The 13466-nt window shown below is 47.0% G+C and overlaps 1 protein-coding gene across 1 annotated transcript in view; it reads right to left on the reverse strand.

Annotated features, from left to right (window-relative positions):
- Maml3 (mastermind like transcriptional coactivator 3) overlaps positions 1–13466 on the reverse strand; it is a 380689-nt gene that overhangs the window by 10058 nt on the left and 357165 nt on the right. The gene's annotated exons all lie outside the window — the stretch shown is intronic.

A 13466-nucleotide genomic window follows, 5' to 3' on the forward strand; every position in this document is an offset into this window, starting at 1 on the left:
TTTTTTGGGACAGGGTTTCTCTGTAACTCTGGCTGTCCTGAAACTCCCTCTATAGACCAGGCTAGCCTCAGACTCAAGAGATCCACCCATCTCTGCCACCTGTGTGCTAAGCTACCACACCCGACCAAAGCTATATAATCTTAAGATTGGGAAGAGAAAGGGGTTCAGTAGGAGGGGGAGGACACGAAAGAATAACGGTAAGAAATGTGATCACAGCGTGTTATATATATGAAATGAGAAGGTCTATATTTTTAAAAGCAATGTAATCTCCTAATCTCTTTAAAAATAGAATTGCATCTCATGTGTCTGGGACAATTTCAGCACTGGGACTGGATTGGGACTCTTGATTCTATAATTATTTGTCGGAGAGCTGATAGCAACTTTTAAGGACTGACCCCTAGGAAAGAGAGGTAAAGGGGTAAGTAGCTAATCCCACAGAGCCCAGTGGATGTGTGGAGAATGCCCTCAGAAGGAAAGTCTATGCAGCTGGACAGTGGAGGCTACGGGGGTGGGGTGGGGTGGGGAGCTAATGGGCACAGAAGGTGTGTAGACACAACACTCAGTTTCTAGACACTTCTATCAACAAACCGGCAATGGCTGATGCTGTCTGAATGTTCTGTGGAAACAGTCCTTCCAATTCACTGGTGTCAAGCAACTTGTCTGAGCACAGAGATACCCCACTTACATGGCATTCACACAAGGACAGGAGGAGCCGTACCATGAGATATTCTCATGGTGCCTAATAAGAAGAATCAATGTGGATATCTACCATTACTTTAAGGTATAATCCAAACTGGTTTTTTAATATATCCCCCACCCCTTTAGAGTTGCTACTGTTTTAACATAGATGTGGTTGAACATGCTAGAAATTTTCTCTCAAAATACAGAAATGAGCTTATGTCTGCCTCTCCGGGGCCAGTTTGGGGTCGATTCCCCACAATCCTGGCTTTGCTGGTCCTCTCCCTTCCTCTTTGCTTGGTGCTGACCGAGGCAGGTGGTCCTTTCTGGCGAAATTCCACCTACACCCTGTATGTCTGGACTCTCTGCCTCCTTGCATCCACACAAAATGGCACAAGCAAGACAAAGCATATCACTTCTATTGCTCCAGAAACAAGAGCTGGGGGAGGGGGGGGCGGATAATGGTTAGTTAGCAAAGCCTGGGCTACACCAGTAACAGGATGGTCCGTCCATAAGAGAACCAGGGTGCTGACTTTGAGTCTACGTCAGTATTCTTTCCACTCTGGCCTTTCTGAACTCCGAGTCCAGAGTGCCAAGCTCACATATCAGAACAGCCTATAGACTAAATAGGAACGATGTTGCTCATAAATATACTGCGTTGTATTTTTTGTGTGTAAGTGCTGGCTAAATTATGTGTATGCACGTGCTCCTATGTACCGGCACCCACAAAGGACCTACCCGGAACTGAGGACCGAACCCAGGGCCTTGTGCTTGCTAGGCAAGTGCTCTACCACTGAGCTAAATCCCAACCCCAAGCTAAATCTCCAATCTCGTTACAGGTAATTGTGAGCCTCCTGATGTGGGTGCTGGGAACGAAACTCTGGTCTGTGAAGAGCAGTTTAACTCTTAACTGCCGAGCGGCCTCTATAGTCCACGATAAATGCTTTTATTTACGCTTGTTCTCTGCAATCAGGTAGAGAGCTTTGAAGTATTTTTAATGTTAATAAAAGGCCTTCTGCTAAAAGATGAATGCTCCACATGGCTGCGGGGATCTAGGTCCATGAGAGTTCCCTTGTCTTCCGTTTCTGCTGGCTACCTGTCTCCAAGCCCTCGTTCCTCCAGGATCAAGTTGTTTCTCGCCACCTTGAGAGACAAATGGCTGACCAATGGGACACTTTCACAAAGGGGCTGACACTGGGCGGAGCTGGCCAACCAGCAGGACAGACAGCAGTTTGTCTTTCAAGTAGTCCAGTCTATTTACTATTTCCTGGTTTTGATGAAGAGACATTTGAAGGGAAAATGAGATCCAAGGACAACACCTTCCTTAGCTTGTTTGTGAAAGGGCTGTTGCTCTTGCTGGCTTTGTTTCTCTTCCTGCACTTTGAGATTTTTCTTGCCCGTATGACCCCCTGCACAGCTGAGGAATGTACCCAGGGGTGGAGAACCTGCTTTCCCAGCCTTCTCTCCCCTGGGAAAGTAAGTGAGACAAATGAGGTGATGATGTTCATACATCCAGCCCCATTTTGTCCCTGTGGACACAGTCAAGGTATTACTCTGGGGTTACTTTCATTCCCCAAATGGTCCTGTCTCCAAAGTTCTTTGGGTCCTACGAGACCCAAAGGCCAGAACGTTGCCTTCAAATGAAACATCTTTTGGGGCTGCCCAGCAAGCACACAGGTGCGTGTCCCAAAGTGTGAAGGCGCACCGTGACTGGCTTCCCAAATGGAGCTGGTGCAGGCGGCTGTTTATGTCACACAGCTTCTTTTAACCTCAAATCTAAGAGGGCTTAATGAGAAAGAGCCTGTCAAATTCTCGGATTCCAAGCCCCTGCTCTTGTTTCTAAGGAGGGGACACACTGGGTTGTGCAATTAGAGAAAACCAGAGTGAGCTTTCGTCATGCGACATGTAATGCCTCGGAGCCAAATGATGCAGTATTTTTAGTTTTAATTACTGGTTTGTTCACTACTCCCAGCCCAGCGACCTCCCTTGCTTTCCACCCAGAATCTTAATACATTCTCTTCCCATCGCATCCAATTTGCTACGGAGATCTCCGTGGCTCTCCAAACACTCTCACTTTTCAGTTAAATAAGGGGAGGAAAAAGAGATCAAAACCAAAGAATGTATCTTACACACTCACCTTCCGCTCCAGGGACAAGAGCTTAACAATTTTCTAACGGCTAGAGAGAGGTAGGAGGGTGTAAAAAACACTCTAACCTCCCCCAAAGAGGCAGTTTCCGACTTCAAAAATCAGAGGCGATAAAAATATCTTCCCAGCGAACAGCCAGCTGTTTATTTATAAACCCACTTGTGGGGAAACTTGCTTTCTCTGAAGGGATTTTTGCCCCCCCCCCCCCAAGAACACGCAGCGTTTGGGTGACAGTGACCAGAAATGCAGAGGGGATGGAAGATCGTGGGTTCCTAGGAGGGCCAGGGTGCGGCATCCTGGGTCCCTGGATCCAGGAGAGCCTGGATTTCAGCCTTTTCTCTACGTGGCCCCAGGGGACCTTCTTGAGCAGCTGCTGTTCTGCCGGTAGCCCAGCAGATGGTGGTGTGAGCCCGGGACCGCACTCCAGGCCCCGCGCTGAGCCCGCGCCCCCCGCCCATCGCAGATGGCTTAATCAGGGCTCGGTCCCCCGCCCCGTCAGGGCCGGCGCTGCGGACGTGGAGCCAGGCAGTCAAGTGTTACTGCGTACAGCAGGTAGCCTGGCAACTGCGAGCATAATACGGAGCAGATGGTGTTCGCACGGCGTGATGGACATCACACACGACAGCCTGAGACAATCCAGGAATTCCCTGGTGGCTCAAGGCCCTCTTTGCACAAAATGAGTTCTCTCTCCATGGCCGTGCATCTTGGGGAGTTGGGGGGGGGGGTGTCTCTCCCTTCCCCACTCTCCGACTGACACCGAACTGGTTTCTTATTACAGACTTTTCTCCAGCCAGAGGGAGAGAGACTTGGGGAGGGGGACAGGAAGCGGACGTGGAAGGAAACCGAAGGACTGGGAACTGGAGGAGATGCTGGGGTACTGTGGCGGCCAGACCCAGGGGCACCTCGCTGTTGTAGGGGACAGGGTTTCTCTAGCCAGAGCAGCACAAAGCTTGTGCAGGGAGGAAGGGACCTCAGCTCACTTTATGCCACCGCGTGGCCTACCAGTCGCCCAAATGAAATTTAGGGTTTTCGTTAAAAAGTCCCCCGGGGCGTAATTTAGCCTCTTCAACTCCAGTCTATCTGCTTACAAGTCCTCAGGGGGCTCGGGCTAAGAGCGCAGGAATGGTGCCAGGAGCTCCAGGCTGGCCCGAGAGAGAGAGTCGCTCACTGCTTGGTGATCCTAACAAAGACCAGGAGCTCTTAGGCAGGGCGGGTGCCCTGGGGCCCCTGAGAAACTCAGCCTTGGGCTCTGCGGCGGGCACACTGCCGGGTGCCCCTACCCCGGCCTGTAGCCTGGAGAACACCGGATGAAAGGACACGTGAACAGAGGTAGGGCTGCTGTGGGTAGGAAAGAGTTGGAATAAATCAATAAACAAACAGAAAGGATGCCTAGAAAACAAATCTCTCTCTCTCTCTCTCTCTCTCTCTCTCTCTCTCTCTCTCTCTCTCTCTCTGACACACACACACACACACACACACACACACACACACACACACACTGAACTAGGGCAAGTAATAAAAGAAAAAAAATTCAACCAATCTTGGGCCAAATGAATTTTTAACTAAATTTTATATATCTAAAGATTTCATATCCAGAATTTAGAGGCTGTCTACAAAGACTAGTTTTTAAGTTTCAGAAGGCTGGGGTCTATGGTAGGTGAGCGCTAAGGTCACACCTGCCCAGCAAGGGTGTACCACTTTCATGTCAGTGAGTAGTAAGCAGGATGATTCCATCACCCAAAGACCCCGGTTGTGACTCCCAGAGGCACCGGCAGGCCATCTTGTCTCTATCCAGAGTTCCTTGAAATGAAAATCACGTTTAAAAGTGGCCATTGACAATGAAAACTTCGGAGATAAAAAAAAGCTAAGCAGATGTGAAAACCTCCTCCACATTCTGTAGGAGCAATTTCTGTACAGCAACGGGCAAGTGTGGTCCAGGCTCCCCAACATTAGCATTCCCCCCCATCCCCAGACTGTGGCAGAAATGCAGATTTCCTGGCTCCACCAGGCCCACTGAATCAGACCAAGTTCTCCAGGTGACAGGCTACCCTGTAGTAGTTCAAGAATTACTGGAGCGAGTAATTCTGGCTGATTGCCGCCTGGTCCTGATTTGATTGCAAACTTGCATTTTCAAAATCAAGCCTGAGCGCAGGGTTGCTCTGGTGTTAGTGCAAAATCTTCTGCACTGAGAATAAAGCTCCCCTTCCCTGCTCAGGGTTGGTCAGGTCAGTGATATTTGTCATGAGGACCTAAGAATTCTCAAGGGAACCAGGAATCGTAACTCTTCCTAGAAGGATAGTATTCCAGTTCAGCTGTGCTCTGGAAGCTGAAGGGTAGCCAAGACTAAGGGATGGGTGGTCCCTTGCTGAGGGACAGCACAAGAATGCCCTGAATTTCCCTAGGGTAGCACAAAAGAAACGTACTGTAGGATGAATGTCCCCTTAGTTCAAAAGGGTTCTTCAAATAAGGAGGAGACCACAGGGCCACAATAGAAGATGATAAAGAACTTGTCTGAGGCACCCGACCTCGGCAGAGCACTCTGCTAGGTGCATTCACCTATGTAATCAAACTCATCCCGTTGATTAGAAAGCACACGTCCCTGAGAGGTTAAGGAACTTGTCTGATTATCCCGCAGCTGGTGGCAGCATCTTTGGGATTTGAACTTTTCTACCACCAAAACATACATCTGGTCTTAATTGAGCAGACCACCCAGGAGGACTCTGGAGTCAGAAGCAATGCGAAGGGAGAAGGACCGACACAGAATAAAAAGGTAGAAACTATTAGAACCAAAGGATCAAAGAATGAAACTAAATAGGAACAAGAAGGACATTTTTTTTTTATTGTTGCCTGAGACTCCAAATCTGGACGTCTCCGTGTTATCAACTTCGACATTTAAAAAAAAAAAAAGGGCAGAAGATTAGGCCATTCAACCGTAAGTGGGCAGATGAAACAAAATAAATTAAAGTCTGGGTTCCCTCTGAAGTCCATCAAGTGTCAGGGCAGAAGCATGGCCTTGGGATGGTGGCAATCTTGTACAAATTTTCTTTTTCAAGAATATTTTTTTTTCACTGTGGTTTTGGAAAGCAGATTGTAACAAACTCCCATGAAAGCCCCGACAGCCACCCCCAAATACTTCTGCTTCCCAAGATTCTTCAAGAAGGTTGCATCGAAAGGTTTGTTTTGATCTGGGTGTGCTGGCACATGCTCGTAACAGTAGAACTTAGGAGGCAGAGGCAGGAGGATTACAACTTGAAGGCTAGCCTGTATACATAGGAAGACCGCTATTGTTTGTGTGATGGATGATGGTTGTATCTCCCAACAGTTGAGTTTTAAGAGTCTGATTGTCAATTTAGGAAGTGTTTCATTCAAACAGAAGTAACTAAGGGATGCTTCTACTACCAAAAAGCTGTTTTCCTTAGGAGGACCCCACACACCTGACTAGTAATTCAGATCCTCTATGGGCACATGATTGTACACCCTGATGACATAAAAACCACCCTCTGGTTATTACTGTTATTGCTGGAGCATGCTTTCTCTCAGAGAGAGGTAGACACACACACACACACACAGAGAGAGAGAGAGAGAGAGAGAGAGAGAGAGAGAGCTAAAGAGAAAGACAGAAAGAGAGAGGGTACACAAAGGTTGATGTAGACCGACTCCTCTATTTTTCTCTACATTATCCTTTGAGCAGGGTTTCTCATGAGCCCGGAACTCACGGGTTTGGCTGGACTGGTTGAGCAGCAGGCCCTCCTGTCTCTACGTCTCCATACCTGAGATTACAAGCTTTTTAGAACCTGGGTGCTGGGGTGGAACTCAGGTTATCAGGCTTGCTTGGCAAGCATTTTTATCCACCGAGCTATCTCGCCAGTTCCTGCCAGAGCTTCCTGAGTGTGTTGTACATCCTCCAGGATGGGGTGAGTGTGTGCTTCCAGCTTAGTTCTACACACAAGAGAGGACTGTAAATTTGGTTTTCTTTCTGGATTTCAATGGGCAGAATGATGTCTACTTACACACCAAAGAGCAAAAAGTTGTAGCCACATTTCATCTACAAATTGAAAATGACTGAAACAAACTGCATCCATGTGCTACACAACCAGATTTTTCTCTTGTCATTATTCCCTAAACAATACAACATTAACAACTATTTATAAAGCATTTTACATTTTTAAGGTAGTACAAGTGATCTAGAGATGACTCACAGTAGATGGGAAGTTTGTGTAGGTCATATGTATATCTCATCATATTTTAGATAAAGGACTTGAGCATCCATAGATTTTGCTGTATTGGGGTGTGTGTTTCCTAGATCCAATCCCCAATCCAGATTCACAGGGATGACTGAATTGAAAACATTCATGTTGGGCTAGAGAGAAGGTTCAGTAGCTAAGAGTGAGTATTGTTTTTGCAGAGGACCGAAATTCAGTTCCCATAGCCATACCAAGCAGTTCACAAACATCAGGAGCTTCAGCTACGTGATCCAGTGCCCCCTTCTGGCCACCACAGGCACCTGCACTCACATGCACAGATACACACATGTATATGTGATCTAAACCAAAATCTTTAAAACAGGCATGCTTTGCTGATTCTTTTGCCCTCACCCACCCAATCACATAAGTTTTAAAAGCAATATAGGAAAGTAGAAAAAAAGAGGCAATACTTGTTTATAGCACTCCAAAGTAACTAATGTTAATCTTACAATTGCATTTACATCTCCCCACTCCTTTCCTTAGCATGCAAAAGACATCTTTATGCTCCTGATCATGGCATACGTATGACAGTATATCTTAGGAAGTCAAACTCTGCAAAATGGGAAAATAGAAAGTTCCAACTTTCCAAATGCTTACAAGTTACAATTTATTGGCAGGATGATCTCCTACTGACTCATTCCTGGCAGGGTGTTTTGTTCCTTGAGGATAGAGGCCTGTGTTTTTCCCTCCAGCATCCAGCACAATTAGAGGCACAGTTGCAACAAGCTAAACATTTGTTGAATTCAGCTAACTGAGCATGATGAAGTCTAGCCTAAACCAACGTGAGGTATGGGGGAAGGATGTCCTCATAAACAGACTGCTTCTTTGAGCATCTCATGAAGCCCTCTGCTTGCAAGTAAGGAAAGGGTTAAAGTGGGCAGTACTCTGTGAAGATGTGGGAGCGTACCACCGAGGGAAAGGTCAGGTTTTCAAGGACTTTCTTGGGTATAAAAAAACAAAAACAAAAACAAAAAACCCAACAACAACAACAACAAAACCAAATACCAGTTTTTCTTATCAGTGCTTTGACCAAAGTTACAATCCCTCCCTGCAGTAGGAACACAACTTGGAGAGTTATGCTTTTCCTCTGCCTTTGATGTAAATTATAGAGTCCTTTTGATCCTTTTGTTGCATTTAATTCCACCACCAAAGCAACTCTAAATTGGTTAAAAGTTCATTAGTGTGCAACAATAGCAGCTTGATTAAATAAATTATGGCACATCCATACCATGAATGTGAGGCAGTCAATAAAAATCATGCCTCTTGGACTGTCTAATCACATGGAAGCTTGAAGCCGACAGAGAAGAAATAACAAAAATCTCGGAAACATTAGCCACAGATGATATTGTCAGGAATTATAAGTAACTTTTATACTCTTTTTTTTTTGAGACAGGTCTCCCTGTGTAGCCTAGGCTGGCCTAGAACTCAATATGTAGAACAGGCTGGCTCCCAGCTCACAGAGATCCTCTTGCCTCTACCTCCTAAGTGCTGGGATTAAAGACATGCTTCACCATTCCCAGTTTCAATTTTTATTATTTTTTATTAATTTTTTCATTTATTTTATATACCAACCAAGTTTCTCTTCCCTTTTCCCCTCTCGTTCTCTTCCCCCTACTCCCCTACCCCCTCCTTCTCCCTTCAGAAAGGGGCAGGCCTCCCATGGGAGTCAACAAAACATGGCATATCAAGTTGAGGCAGGACCAAGCTCCTCCCCCTGTATGAAGGCTGGGTGAGCCCAGGGCTGAAAAGGAAGCCTTGAACCTCCTCAGCCAGCCTCGGGACAGCGGCTGACTTAGCTCTCAGTATCTAAGAGCAGCTTCTTCCACATAGCTACCCACTCAATCCCCAAACACTGCCGCAGGACGGTCAGGGCGGCCTACTCTGTGGGCCTCGTGACAGCGGGGACCCATCTGTAGGCAGACTACATGAGCACGCGAGGCTGAGGAGGCACTCGGTCCTTTGAGTAAGCCATGGTGGTTGCTCTCTTGAACTCAGCAGCTGTGATCAGCAGAAGGTGACATGCCTTGGATTGGATCTGTTAACATCCATAATGCAGCGGGTGGGACTTACAAGGCCCGACCCCTCTAGAGGATACACATATTCTGTTGCTGGGAAAGTGAGAGACATTTTCTTCCGGGGGAATAGCTGCTCATAAGTTGCCCACGTGCCTTAAAAGCCCTCTTGTCCCTGCTCCCGTAAGTACCCTTAACTAAACGCACTGGTTCACCAAACAAGCCTTGAGTGGAATTGTTTCTTTGGTATGCTGTTGTTGCTCTGTTAGGGGCGTGGATAAATACTTTGTCACCCCTGGAAATGTTCATGCCACAGGCACCCTCCTAGCATCCCTAAGAACAGCTGGATAGGGCAGCCGGGTGGGGCGTGAGGAGGGCACGCTAGAAATCTGGACTTGGCCTTTTCCATGTGTACATCTTGGGCTTGAACCAGCTTCTCAGAGGACCGTTACATGTCGGGGAGGGTCTAGGGCCCGGTGGAGCTGGGGGTAGGTGCAGAAGGCTGGTTGACCCTGGGCTTTACACAATAAAACCCTTTGAACTTTTATTTTTTATACATATTCTGTACATGTGGTTTGACAACAAGGACATATTGATGCGATTGAAAAATAACATCCATTTCCCCACTTTACAGTGTGTGTGCCTTATCACTCGACCAGAATGTTCTATGTCTCTTATCAGTTAACGTTCTTCTGTGTGTGTTCATATATGTGTGACTGCAAGTGTGTACATGTAGGAGCAGGCTAAGGACCACCCTGGGTGGTGTTCTTCAGGAGCTGTCCACCTTGCTTTCTTGAAGTAGGGTGTCACCGAGAACTTCAGCTTGCCAATTTTGGCCGGTCACCAAACCCTGGGGATCTGCTTGTCTCTGTTTCCCCAGTACCGGGATTAAAATACATACCACATGCCTGACTGATCTATTTGTTTATTGTTATATGAGCACATGTGGTATGTGGGCCTCTATATGCATACACACAAGTGTATGTGTAGCTGCACACACGGTGTGTGTGTGTGTGTGTGTGTGTGTGTGTGTGTGTGTGTGTACGTCAGTGGACGACTTTGTGGAGCTGGCTCTCTACTTCCATTTTTACATAGGTTCTAGGCATCCAACACAGGTTTTAGGCTTGTGTGGCAAACAACCTGCTGGCCCATCCCTAGCATTTTTTATGTGGCTTCTGGTGTGTACCACCATGCCCAGCTTTGAAAGAACATTAGCTGAGTTCTGGGCATTGAACTCAGGTCCTTGCGCACACAAGGCAAGCAAGCACTCTGCCCACTGGGCCATCTTTCCAGCTCTCAACTAATATGTTCTCTATATGCCCTGAATGCCTGAGAATAAAAAAGGTCCTTTGTCCCATCATTCTTACCCTAAGAAAGGTGCATTTTTATAAATACATATGTGGTGACTCTAAAGAATAAAACTTTAAAAAAAAGATTTATTGTGTATACTGTGTTTCTCCTGCAGGTATGCCTACAAGCCAGAAGAGGGCACCAGATCTCATTACAGATGGTTGTGAGCCACCATGTGGTTGCTGGGAATTGAACTCAGGACCATCTGGAAGAGTAGCCAGTGTTCTTAACCGCTGAGCCATTTCTCCTGTCTCCCCGGGCATTTTCTTAACCTTGAGACTTGGGGACAACATGGGGTAAGAAACAGTTTGGGAAGAAATGTGGACATCAATGAGAGTTTCCAGGTGGTACATGATGGTCAGAATGGTGGATGGTGAGTGGATGCAGCCTGGGGGTGGGGGCGTGCAGGACACTGGACTCAAGGGCTAGCTGGCCTTGCACGAGACAGAAAACCCTCTGCTTCTACTTGACAGCAAGTTCAAGGATAAAAGAGGATTTGACCGGGAGTGTAGATGGACATGTAGATTTCTATTTGAGTGGAGGAGAAGAGAAGAAAGAGTTGGCCAATGGAAGGCAAGGGTGAGGTGTTTGTCTGGGCATGTGGGAAACCATTCTTGCCAGTGTGTGGGGGGGAATGACTAGCCACACTCAGGCCTGGGCACAAGCAGGACACCTGATGTGACCAACGAGCAACAGGAGCCCGGGTAGGCTCTCAGAGAGTAAGGTGATAAATGCATCACTCAAAGATTGGCAAGTGTCAGGCAGGGCAGAGATCAGGCTGGGGCTGGATGAGGAGGACAGTGGGCAAGAAGGATGGGGAAGTGGCCCTTGGGGGTGGTCTGGCCGGCCAGTGGGGTGAACCTGGTGTCTTACTGTGGAAACTGGGAAGGATAAATCCAGCCCCTTGCAAGGTATTATCTGCCAGGTATTATCCGGTAAAGCTTTGCTGCCTCTTTATCACAGAAAGGCCACTTTCTGGTCCACTGAGCCCCGCCTCCTCATGCTCACTCCTAGTCTGTCATTTCCCCTTTGCTGAAGCCCATGTGATTACCAGAGAGCTGGCAGAGATGGTCAGCCCTACCAAAGATGAAGTGTGGACCGAGGTGTGGCGGCGCATGCCTGTAATCCGTAACTCAGGAGGCTGAGGCAGGAGGATTGTCAGTTTGAGGTCAGTCTGTGTTACATAGTGAGGCCCTTGTCTCAAAATGAAACAAGTAAAACACAAAGGCAGATGAGGTAATGCTAGTGGGTTGTGTCCTTCCCAGTCTTAAATAGCTCCGTGCATGGGCTGGGGAAATAGTTCAAGGGTAAAAGTACCTGCCATGTAAGCAAGAGGCATAGTGGTAGAGTCCTCAGCGCCCACATGGATGCCGGGTGGGTGTCCTGGTTCACTTACTACTCCAACAACAGGAAGGTGGAGACGGATCCCCAGAGCAAGCCGGCCAGCCAGTTTGCTGACTAGCTGTATTGCCAAGTTCTAGGTTCGCCTGAGAGACCTCACCTCAATAAAAAATGTGGAAAGAGATCAGAGAAGATCCTCCATGTCAACTGTGGGCTTCCGTATGCACACACACAAGTGCATGTGAACCTGCATACACACACACACACACACACACACACACACACACACACACACACACGTATATATACACATCCATGCATACCACACATGTATGTACACCACACACACATACATGTGAGCTAGAAGAACTTAATGTCTGTAAATACACACTTAGTACACCATGTCTAAAATACTGTGTCTTGGTGACTTTAAAAGGACTAGAGAGGGTATAACATAAGCAGGCACATGTCCTGACTATTTTCGTAGCCCTAACAGTATTTCCTGGGGATGAAGAGAAGCCAGGAAACAACAAAATAGTAAGATCAAAACTGACTTGAGAGGAGGGCAACTTTAATCTGCGTTTCATTTATTTGGCTCCCCAACTCTCTCCTTCCCACTAAACGCTTTGGTTACTGTCCATCAAAGCCTGGAAAGTCGTAAGAAAGTGTAGGGGCTGCCCAATTTGGGTCTCAACAAGTGGTCTTCATAACAAACGCAGTAACAAATTATGTCCTAGGCTTAAGTTCACTCTCGGAGAGAAACAACCAGAAAAGTGCTTGGTTCTTATTGCTACATCTTGTTTGCAACAGAAATATTGTGTTAAATTTTTTTTTTTTAAATTTTAAGAATAATGCTTAAGTTAGCATGTGACGTGCTATGTCTTATGGACAGAGTTGCCCTTTTCCACTAATTTTTAAGACTAAACTAGAGATGGTGGTTAAACCAATATTTGAACAAGATAGTAAATTAGCACGGAACCACTCAGGTCACAGAAAACCCCCAGTTGAACTTAAGAATCTGCAGACGGTTCTAGGTAAAAGCTTGTCTAGTGTTTTAACTTGGTGGCCTCATGTCTTCTGTTGAACACACGAAGCATTTTCCCTTTGAAGAATCTTCCCTTTCTTCAGATGACAGTGGAGTGAAGCAAAGCCTGCCATTCATAATGCTGTAACTCCCCTCACTTGAGAGATGGATGGCAGCACCTGCCTGGCCGGCTCCCACTCTGAGAGGGGGAGCTACAAATCTCTGTCAGGCTCCCAGGTCCCTGCTGCCGTGGTCTTTCCCACACTGGCCTCTGTAGGAACAAAATTCCTCAGATGGTTGACACCGCCAATTTGTTCTCCTTTCCCCTCCCGCTCCTCTCACCTCCCCACCCCCAATATGGCGTACTCTGTCTGTGCCTCTCAAAGTAGCCAGGGGCCAGCAGCCACAGCCTCTCCTTGTCTGAATGAACCTCTTCTCTTCTGTGTTCTGCCTAGTCCGTGCTCTGAAGGAGGAAGAGACAGGGTTTGCCCTCAAAATGTATGGGGGAAATCAAATGTGATTTCGTTTCTTTCCTTTGCTTGAGGCAGAATCTTGCTCTAGGACTCTGCTGCATCTCCAACTCGTGGTTCCTTGGGATTGCAGGCATGTGCCACAGCACCTAGTTTAAACATTATTTCTGCATTACAGACTACTTTTCAAGAATCCTGAGG

Source organism: Peromyscus eremicus, unplaced genomic scaffold (genome assembly GCF_949786415.1).
Source record: "Peromyscus eremicus unplaced genomic scaffold, PerEre_H2_v1 PerEre#2#unplaced_62, whole genome shotgun sequence".
Classification (NCBI taxonomy): Eukaryota; Metazoa; Chordata; class Mammalia; order Rodentia; family Cricetidae; genus Peromyscus; species Peromyscus eremicus.